Source organism: Nematolebias whitei, chromosome 12 (assembly GCF_014905685.2).
Source record: "Nematolebias whitei isolate Nwh7 chromosome 12, NemWhi1, whole genome shotgun sequence".
In the NCBI taxonomy this organism is placed as follows: Eukaryota; Metazoa; Chordata; class Actinopteri; order Cyprinodontiformes; family Rivulidae; genus Nematolebias; species Nematolebias whitei.
The window spans coordinates 9,368,212-9,377,570 of NC_056509.1; the positions used below are offsets into that span (position 1 = coordinate 9,368,212).

The 9,359-nt window shown below is 44.0% G+C and overlaps 1 protein-coding gene across 1 annotated transcript in view; it reads left to right on the forward strand.

The window, feature by feature from the left end:
* The window catches only part of stmn4 (stathmin-like 4), a 48,773-nt gene that overhangs the window by 1,155 nt on the left and 38,259 nt on the right, over nt 1-9,359 (forward strand). The window lies entirely within an intron of this gene.

Sequence of the window (9,359 nt, forward strand, 5' to 3'; positions counted from 1 at the left end):
TCTCTTATTGTTGTGGGCACGTTCATATTTTAGGTTTTGTCCAGAACAAAGCAAACCCATTCTCTGTTCAACAGGCATCTCCTCCATTTTCATACTCTGACATCACACTTCAAGTTAAACTAAAAGAATACAGATGGTTTATTTTATTATTACATTATGCAATATTATTTTAAAACCCACCAATGTTTTGAGAGTATATATAAACTATATTTAAGACAATATAGAATATTATCTTTTGTTCAGATGAAGGGCGGTGACCTCCTCAGATTAAAATTTAAATAAGTCTATGAACATCAACAAGTTCTTATTGATAAAACCATAAAGGTAAGTTCTCATCTAAATGATGCTCCTTGCTGAGGTTTAACATTTTGGATCCAACAGACATCAAGCATCCTGCAGGAAACTGAGCATTGATTTTCAACCTGGGTGGTGCCACAAGACGAGAAGCAGTTGTGTGTGTGTGGGGGGGGTGTGTGTGCATGTGTTTGTTTGTCCCACAGGGAGCCATGACGGTGGCCACGTGAAAACGACTATATAATGTGTATATAGAATATATATATATGAATATAATGTGATGCTCTTCTTGTCACTATGGGAACTCTCTTTAGTTCACTTTCATTAAAGTTAGCCCATAAGGTATAATCTTAATCATGAACCAACAGAACATGTGGTCAGACTCCAACTGTTTGGGAAGTTTGCACTGAGGCACACCTGGTCACATACTAACACCTGCAAATAATTTACAGTAAATGGAAAATGACCATTAAAATTTTTTAGAACACCAGAAATTGTATAATACCATAACCAATTTATCCATGCACCCATCCATCCATCCATCCATCAATCATCTTCCTCTTGTTCTGAAGTCGGATGTTGGGGCAGCATCTTGAGCAGGGAGGTCCAGACATCTCTTTCCACAGCCACCTCTTCCAGCTCTTCTGGGAGGACTTCAAGGCATTCCCAGGCCAACTGAGAGACACAGTCTCTCCAGTATGTCCAGGATCTTCCCTGGGGTCTCCTCCCAGTCTGACATGTCCAAAGCACCTCCCTAGGGAGGCGTCCAAGAAGCATCCTTACCAGATGCCTGAACCACCTCAACTGCCTTCTCTTGATGTTGAGGAGCAGAGGTTCTACTCTGAGTCTCTCCTGATAACTGAATTTCTCACCCTATCTCTAAGGAAGAGTCCAGCTACCCTGCAGAGGAAACTCATGTCAACCTCCTGTTTCCACAATCTCATTCTTTCAGTCACTACCCAGAGTTCATGGTCATAGATGAGGGTAGGAACGTAGACAGACCAGTAAACAGAGAGCTTTGCCTTACAGCTCAGCTCCCTCTTCACCCTAACGGACCAGCACAGAGACCACAATACTGCAGATGCTGCACCAGTCTGTCTATCAATCTCATGCTCCATTCATTCATTCAACCTTTATTTAGACAGGTAAATCCCATTGAGCCTCGAGGACTCATTTACAAGAGAGACCTGATTTCAACAAAGAATGATGACAACAATGGACAACAGTGACAACAATAAACAGTTATAAAAAGTCATACTCCAGTTTTTTTTAAACAAATAGGATGGCTAAAAAAAGTTTTTTTTAAAAACAGCTAGATTCTAAGGTGAATGTAGAAAACTAAAAACAGGAACATGTCTGCATTGGTCCCTGCCAGGAGTCCAACAGATTCTTAAAGCCACTTAGAGAGGTCAAGGTCGAGAGCTTCAAATCTTTTTGTAAGGTATTCCAGGAAACAGGAGCGGAGTAGGAGAAGGCCCTTTTGCCTAGCTCAGTCCTCAATGAGGGAACACTGCAGGTAATAATGTCCTGAGAGTGCAAGCTGTAGCTGCACTCACGCAGAGACATGTAGGGGGAGATGTATGAAGGCAGCAGACCAAGAAGTGATTTAAAGATGAAAATGTACCAGTGAGAAAGTCTGCGTCAAGTTAATGATGTCCAGTTAACCAGTGAACACAGGGTGCAGTGGTGGGTATGATAATCACAGCCAGTTATGAACCTTAGTGCACCATGACAGACAGCATCCAACATCTGCAGGGTTCTTGTAAGAGCGTTCCCTATAAAGCCGAACCCCGCCCCCACCTAGTACTGTCAGACCACATCTCAATCTTCCTGGCTCCTGCTTACATGCCCCCGCTGAGACGCTCCAGACCGGTACAAAAGAAAATTAAATGCTGGATCCTGGACAGTGGCCCCATACTGAGAGATTGTTTTGACCGAACAGACTGGCAGGTTTTCAGAGAAGCTGCTGAAAATGGAGGTTCGCTTGATCTTGACCAATACACATCCTCAGTTCTGGGTTACATTAGTACATGTACTGACACCGTCTCCACTATCAGAAACGTTAAAAGCTACCCAAACAGAAAACCTTGGCTGAATGCAGAGGTGCGTACCCTGCTGGAAGCCAGGAACACTGCCTTCAGGTCTGGAAACTCAGAGGAGCTGAGTAGGACAAGAAAAGAGCTGGTTGCTGGTATTAAGAGGGCCAAGGCCACATATGCAAAGAGGATCGAGGGTCAATTAATCTCACAAGACCCTCGGAGTATGTGGAGGGGCATTAAGTGCATAACAGATTATAAAGGAAGGAGCGAACAATGCCCCAAAGACCCATCTCTGCCTGATGCCCTCAACAAGTTCTATGCACGCTTTGAAGACCCGAACAGACCACCCAGCACCAGACTCACCTCACCACCGGATGAAGAGCATCTCAGGGTGACCTCAGAAGAAGTAAGGAGTACCTTCAGGAGGATTAATCCGCACAAGGCAACTGGCCCAGACAACATCCCCGGAAAAGTGTTGAAGGAATGTGCTGATCAGCTCTGTGAGATGCTGGCAGACATCTTTAACACCTCACTTACCCACAGTTCCCACCTGCCTGAAGACTGCCACCATCATCCCAGTCCCAAAAAGCTCTACAGTGACTGGTCTGAATGACTATCGGCCAGTGGCCCTCACCCCGATAGTCGCTAAATGCTTTGAAAAACTGGTCATGACTCGCATCAAAACAACCATCAACATCAACGAGGACCCTCATCAGTATGCATACCGTGAGAACCGATCAACAGAGGATGCCATCTCCTCTGTGGTCCACACTGCGCTCAACCACCTGGAGCAGAAAAACTCTTACGTCCATATGCTCTTTGTGGACTTCACATCTGCCTTCAACACCATGATCCCCCAAACCCTGATGGACAAACTATCCACACTAGGACTAAGACCCTCCATTTGCAACTGGGTACTAGACTTTTTAACAAACAGACCACAGTTAGTGAGGATCCACAACTTCTCCTCCTCCACCATAACCCTCAGCAATGGCTCTCCTCAGGGACGTGTGTTGAGCCCCCTCCTGTTTACTCTGCTCACGTATGATTGTGCAGCTACCCATCCAGGCTGTCACATTGTAAAGTTTGCAGATGATACAGCGGTGGTGGGATGCATCACAAACAATGATGAGTCCAGCTACAGGCAAGAGGTGGAACACCTGGAGAGCTGGTGCAAAGAGAATAACCTTCACATCAATGTGAAGAAGACAAAGGAGATGATTGTGGACTTCAAAAGGAACAAAAACATCTACACCCCCCTGAACATAAGAGGATCTGCGGTGGAAGTGGTCTCCAGCTACAAGTACATGGGTGTACACATGAATGACAACCTCAGCTGGAGCAACAACACCACCAGCCTGATCAAGAAAGCTCATCAGAGACTCTACTTCCTCAGACGGCTGAGGCGAGCTGGTCTGGGAAGCTCAGTCCTCACCTTCTTCTACAGGTGTGCAGTGGAGAGCATCCTGTGCTCCAGCATCAACGTGTGGCATGGAGGCTGCACAGCTGCAGAAAGAAAAGCTTTGCAGAGAGTGGTGAAGGCTGCACAGAAATCTGTCGGAATCAGCCTCCCCACCATCACAGACATCTACACCTCCAGATGCAGGAAGAGGGCCACCTGCATCATGAAGAACCCCACTCACCCAGCCACACACTTTTTGCCCCACTCCCCTCAGGAAGGAGGTTAAGGAGCATTAAGTGTAGAACCACTAGACTGAGGAACAGCTTCTACCCTGAGGCTGTTAGACTCATGAATCTCTAACTAGAATAATCACTGTGAAAAACCATATCATGTTGCTGCTGATCTGTTTCAATGTTGATGTGTTCATGCGTGCACATCTGCTCACAGACTCATATTCATGTTTGTGCTGATGTTCAATGTTTTATGTTATGAGTGCTTAGTGTATATTTAGTTGATGTTTTTCTTAGTTCATATCTTAGATGTTATTACTGTTTTTCTCATACATTTTATTGTTGGATGTAACTGGGACCCTGTGTACATAATTTCGCTCCACCACATGTACCACATGAGGTGCGAATGACAATAAAGAAACTCTGACTCTGACTCATGTAAATAATGTCACCGTAATCAATGGAGGGAAGGAAAGTCACAGATGCAAGGCATTTCCTAGCATTTAGGGTTAGACAGGATCTGTTTCTGAAAAAGAAACCCAGTTTAACTTTCAGTTTCTTTATCAAGTTTTCCACATGGAGCTTAAAAGAGAGATGCGAGTCGACCAAGATACCCAAATACTTGTAGGAATCAACAAACTCAATCGGGACACCATTTGAGATAAAATTGGAGGAAGAACTGCTGGGACCAACTTCTTTCCTCACTCGTGAACAAAACTCCGAGATACTTGAACTCCTCCACTTGAGATAGAACCTCACCCTCGACCTGAAGAGAACAATCCACCCTTTTCCAATTGAGGACCATGGCCTCAGATTTGGAGGTTCTGATTCTCATCCCAGCTGCTTCACACTCAGCTGTGAACCGCTCCATTGAGAGCTGAAGATCATGGAATGATGACGCCAACAGGACCACATCATCTGCAAAGAGCAGAGATAGAATCCCGAGGCCACTGAATCAAAATCTCTCCTCCCCCTGGCTACACCAAGAAATTCTGTCCATAAAAGTTATGAACAGAATCTGTGACAATGGCAGAGTCCAACTCCCACCCTGAAGAGATCTGACTTACTCACAGCAATGTGAACCAAACTCTCACACTTGCATAAGGACCCAACAGCCCATAACAACAGGCCCCCAATCCCATCATCACAGAGCACCCCCCACAGTGTACCCTGAGGAACACGGTCGAATGTCTTCTCCAAGTACACAAAGCACATGTAGATTGGATGGGCAAACTCCTATGACCTCTCGAGGACCCTAGTGAGGGTAAAGAGCTGTTCCAGTGTTCCATGGCTAGGATGAAACCCGCAGTGTTCCTCCTGGATCTGAGGTTCGACTAATGATCGGACTCGCTTCTCCAGTACCCTTGAATAGACCTTACCAGGGAGGCTAAGGACAGTGATGCCCCTTCAATTGAAGCACACCCTCCGGTCCCCCTTTTTGAAGAGGGGAACCACCACCTCAGTCTGCCACTCCAGTGGCACTGCCCCTTTGTCCATACGATGTCGCAAAGGTGTGTCAACCAAGACAGCCCCACAACATATAAGTCAAGGTTCTTTATTGTCATTTGCAACACCTGTGGTACATGAGGTGGAACAAAACTGTGTACTCAGGGTCCCAGTTACATCCAACAAAGAATAATTTGTAAAAGAAACAGTAAAAAAGGATCTAAGAAAAAAAACTAAGAATAGTGCAAAGCAATAAGCCGAACAGCAGCACGAACATGAGTCTGTGTGAGCAGATGAGTACGAATGAACACAGCAGCATGAAACAGATCAGCAGCATGAGATCAGAAGCATACATATCAGCAATCAAAGTAGCAGGTTTTTTTTGTCACAGTGGTTATCCTGATTAGAGATTCATGAGTCTAACAGCTTCAGGGTAGAAGCTGTTCCTCAGTCTAGTGGTTCTGCACTTAATGCTCCTCAACTTCCTGCCTGAGGGGAACAGGACAAAAAGTGTGTGTGCTGGGTGAGTGGGGTCCTTCATGACGCAGGAGGCCCTCTTCCTGCATCTGGAGGTGTAGATGTCTGTGATGGTGGGGAGGCTGACTCCAACAGTCTTCTGTGCAGCCTTCACCACTCTCTGCAAAGCTTTTCTTTCTGCAGCTGCACAGCCTCCATGCCACACATTGATGCTGGAGCAATTCAATTTTTTCAATTCAGTTTATTTATATAGCACCAAATCACAACAAAGTTGGCTCGGGGCACTTTACAGGAACATTCACATACATAGACAAGCCAATTTGTACAGTTATCTATCTAAGGAGCACAAGATGCTCTCCACTGCACACCTGTAGAAGGAGGTGAGGACTGAGCTTCCCAGACCAGCTCGTCTCAGCCGCCTGAGGAAGTAGCGTCTCTGATGAGCTTTCTTGATCAGGCTGGTGGTGTTGTTGCCCCAGCTGAGGTTGTCATTCATGTGTACACTCAAGTACTTGTAGCTGGAGACCACTTCCACCATAGATCCTCCTATGTTCAGGGGGGGTAGGTGTGCTTGTTCCGTCTGAAGTCCACGACCATCTCCTTCATCTTCTTCACATTGATGTGAAGTTTGTTCTTCATGCACCAGCTCTCCAGAGCCTTAAGGAAATCTGGGTGAATCTCATCCATCCCTGGAGCCCTGCCGCCACCGCAGAGCTTTTTAACTACCTCGGTGACCTCAGCCACGGTTATAGACAGACCAACCCTGAAGTCTCCCGATTCAGCTTCCCCCATGGAAGACGTGCCGGTGAGATTGAGAAGGTTCGAGAAGTATTCCCTCCACCTCCCACTTTATTTATGGCACTTAAAAACAGCAACAAGGCCAACCAAAGTGCTGTACAACAAAACAAATAAGCAAAGAACACAACATAAAATGCGTAGATCCACAGAGGTAAAGATAAGAAACTAAATGAGTAATATTATAGAATACATAGAAGTTAATATCAACTCATACAGGGTTGAAAGCAGAGAATAAAAGTGAGTTTTTAAACCAGACTTAAAGACAGTAAATGAGGGAGCCTGCCTGACATGCTACAGTTTTGGACTCAAAAAACATTCAATACAAAAACAACTGGACTTTATTTGTAACAGAAGACGTTTTGTTTCGCTTGTTTTTGTATTGAACGTTTTTTGAATTCATCATGTCCTGGATGACTGAGAATTTTCACCAGCATACAGTTTTGGACCTGCAGCAGAAAGGCCCTGATGCCTGATATAATAACGATAATAGTATGTTGAATGTTATTTACTGTAGCTTGTTGTTTTGGAAGCAGATGAAACAGTTAGCTTAGCTCAAGTCTGGTTAATAGAAATAATTGAGCCTTTATTAGCGTCATAAAAGCAGGTGAAACAGTTCGTAAAGCTCAGTTGGCTAGCTTGGCTACCAAAACATGATGAGTGAGTTTTACAAAAGTCACAGAGCTGTAACATAATTAGTTTATCACTTTGCAGGTACTTTTAAAACAGCTAGTTAAAAAAAAACACCCCATCAAAAAGAACATGTTGTCAAAACAAAGTCTGAGTATTAAAACTGAAATGTCTACATGAAATTTAAAGATTTTAGTCTGAATCAGGCATCATCTTTATGTTGTTGGATTGATGAGGTCAGTTTTTGTAGTGGCTGAGTTATTCTGAACAAAACTGCTTCAAAGGGGGTGTTTTTATCAGTGGTGGGTGTGCTGGGAGCTGTATGTTTGTCTTTATAATAGTGCTGTTTTGTCTCAGAAGTATTTGTTATTTGGTTGAGGAGCCAAACTTTTAGTCCCTAAGACTTACAGCCATTATCTCTGTTGGAGCTTATTTAAGTCTATCAATCATTTTAACAGCCCCCCAAGAAATATTCCCATAGCTCGCACAGTTTATTGTTATATCTCATTCATTCAACCTTTATTGAAACAGATAAGTCACATTGAGCCTCTAAGACTCATTTACAAGTGAGACCTGTTTGGTCAGACAATAAAAAGTGGTGAAAAATAACACATAGGGTTTGGAGATTAAAAACAATTCCTAACATGCTTTTAACCTCTGTTTGAAGGTCACCAGTGTGATAATGAAAAAAAATCTTGCACACTAGCACATAATGATGATGACATTACGTGTGTGGGGGGGGGGGGCACGCGCAAGGGTGGTGAACAGTCAAGAGGCAACACACAGAGGCACTGCAGAGTTCAGATAAAATCACTCACTTCAAATAGTTCCCTCTGGAGAGATCCGTACACACACGGAAGGTGCCAAGGATGACCAAAGATGAATCCAAAGAGTCCTGAAATGATGACAGAATGTTTATTCAGCTGGGCTTCTCTGAAAAATCCATGGAAATTCCTCAGTAGGAGGGGAGAGAGGGGGTAGAGCATCAGGTTTACAAAACTTCCAGGCGGGTTGAGATAAGATGGCCTGTCAAGGTCAGTCAGGGAGCCTAATTCAGATAAACAGGATTGTTTTGGGGACAGGCAGAACTTTAATGACATCTACCTTGAGTCTGTGTTGGTCCACTCGGTCCCAAAACGTTCATATTAAATGACCATACCAATGGAACGTGCCTGAGAATAATCCCAGAGATCTGATCCATTCTGCCAAGAGTCTGGGTGCTCGAGGCATGAACCAAGTCATCGTATAAGGCAGTCAGCCTGACCAGGTCCAGATTTGCTGCCGACAACATCCTTGATTGTTGATAGACCAGGAACCAGCTGAATCCAAAAAGCAGGAACCAGTTATCATAAATCCAATTATATATGTGTCCTTAAAATCCACAGATGACAGCAGAGATAGACACACCATCAAGTCTTTCAAGTCGATGATATATCCAGCTGTGTGCATGCCAACAGGGCAAATCGGCTTGCCTAAAGTCTGTCTTCTCTTCAAAAAAAATGTTATCAATTGTGCCTCTTGTTTATATATTTTCTTAGAGCTTGGTTCAAGTACAAGTTATTGAACTACTTGAGTATAAATGACTGAACTTCTCGTTTAAAGCTGAGTTTTATTTGCAGTAAAACAAGTCACAACCTTCAAATCCAACACGGCACTGTCTAAGAACACCATCTGCATTTTGAAATATAATACCAAATTGATATATTGTCAGCACGAGAAAAATACTATATGTTGTGAATGGCATTACATGTTTTCTCCATTGTTATTTTTAACACGTAGGCTTATATTCAAACTGCTTTCAAAGCAAATCTACATAACAAAGTTACGTTTGTAAGATTCTTCCCTTGGGTGTGCTTCAATGCATTAAACTTTACCTTGAGGCTCTGTGATGAACTGGACCTGTAAACCAGAGGTCACTAGAGATAGGCCTTGATGGATGGATGATAGATGGATGGATGATAGATGAATGGATGATAGATGGATGGACGGATGGATGGACGGACGGACGGACGGACGGACGGACGGACGGACGGACGGACGGACGGA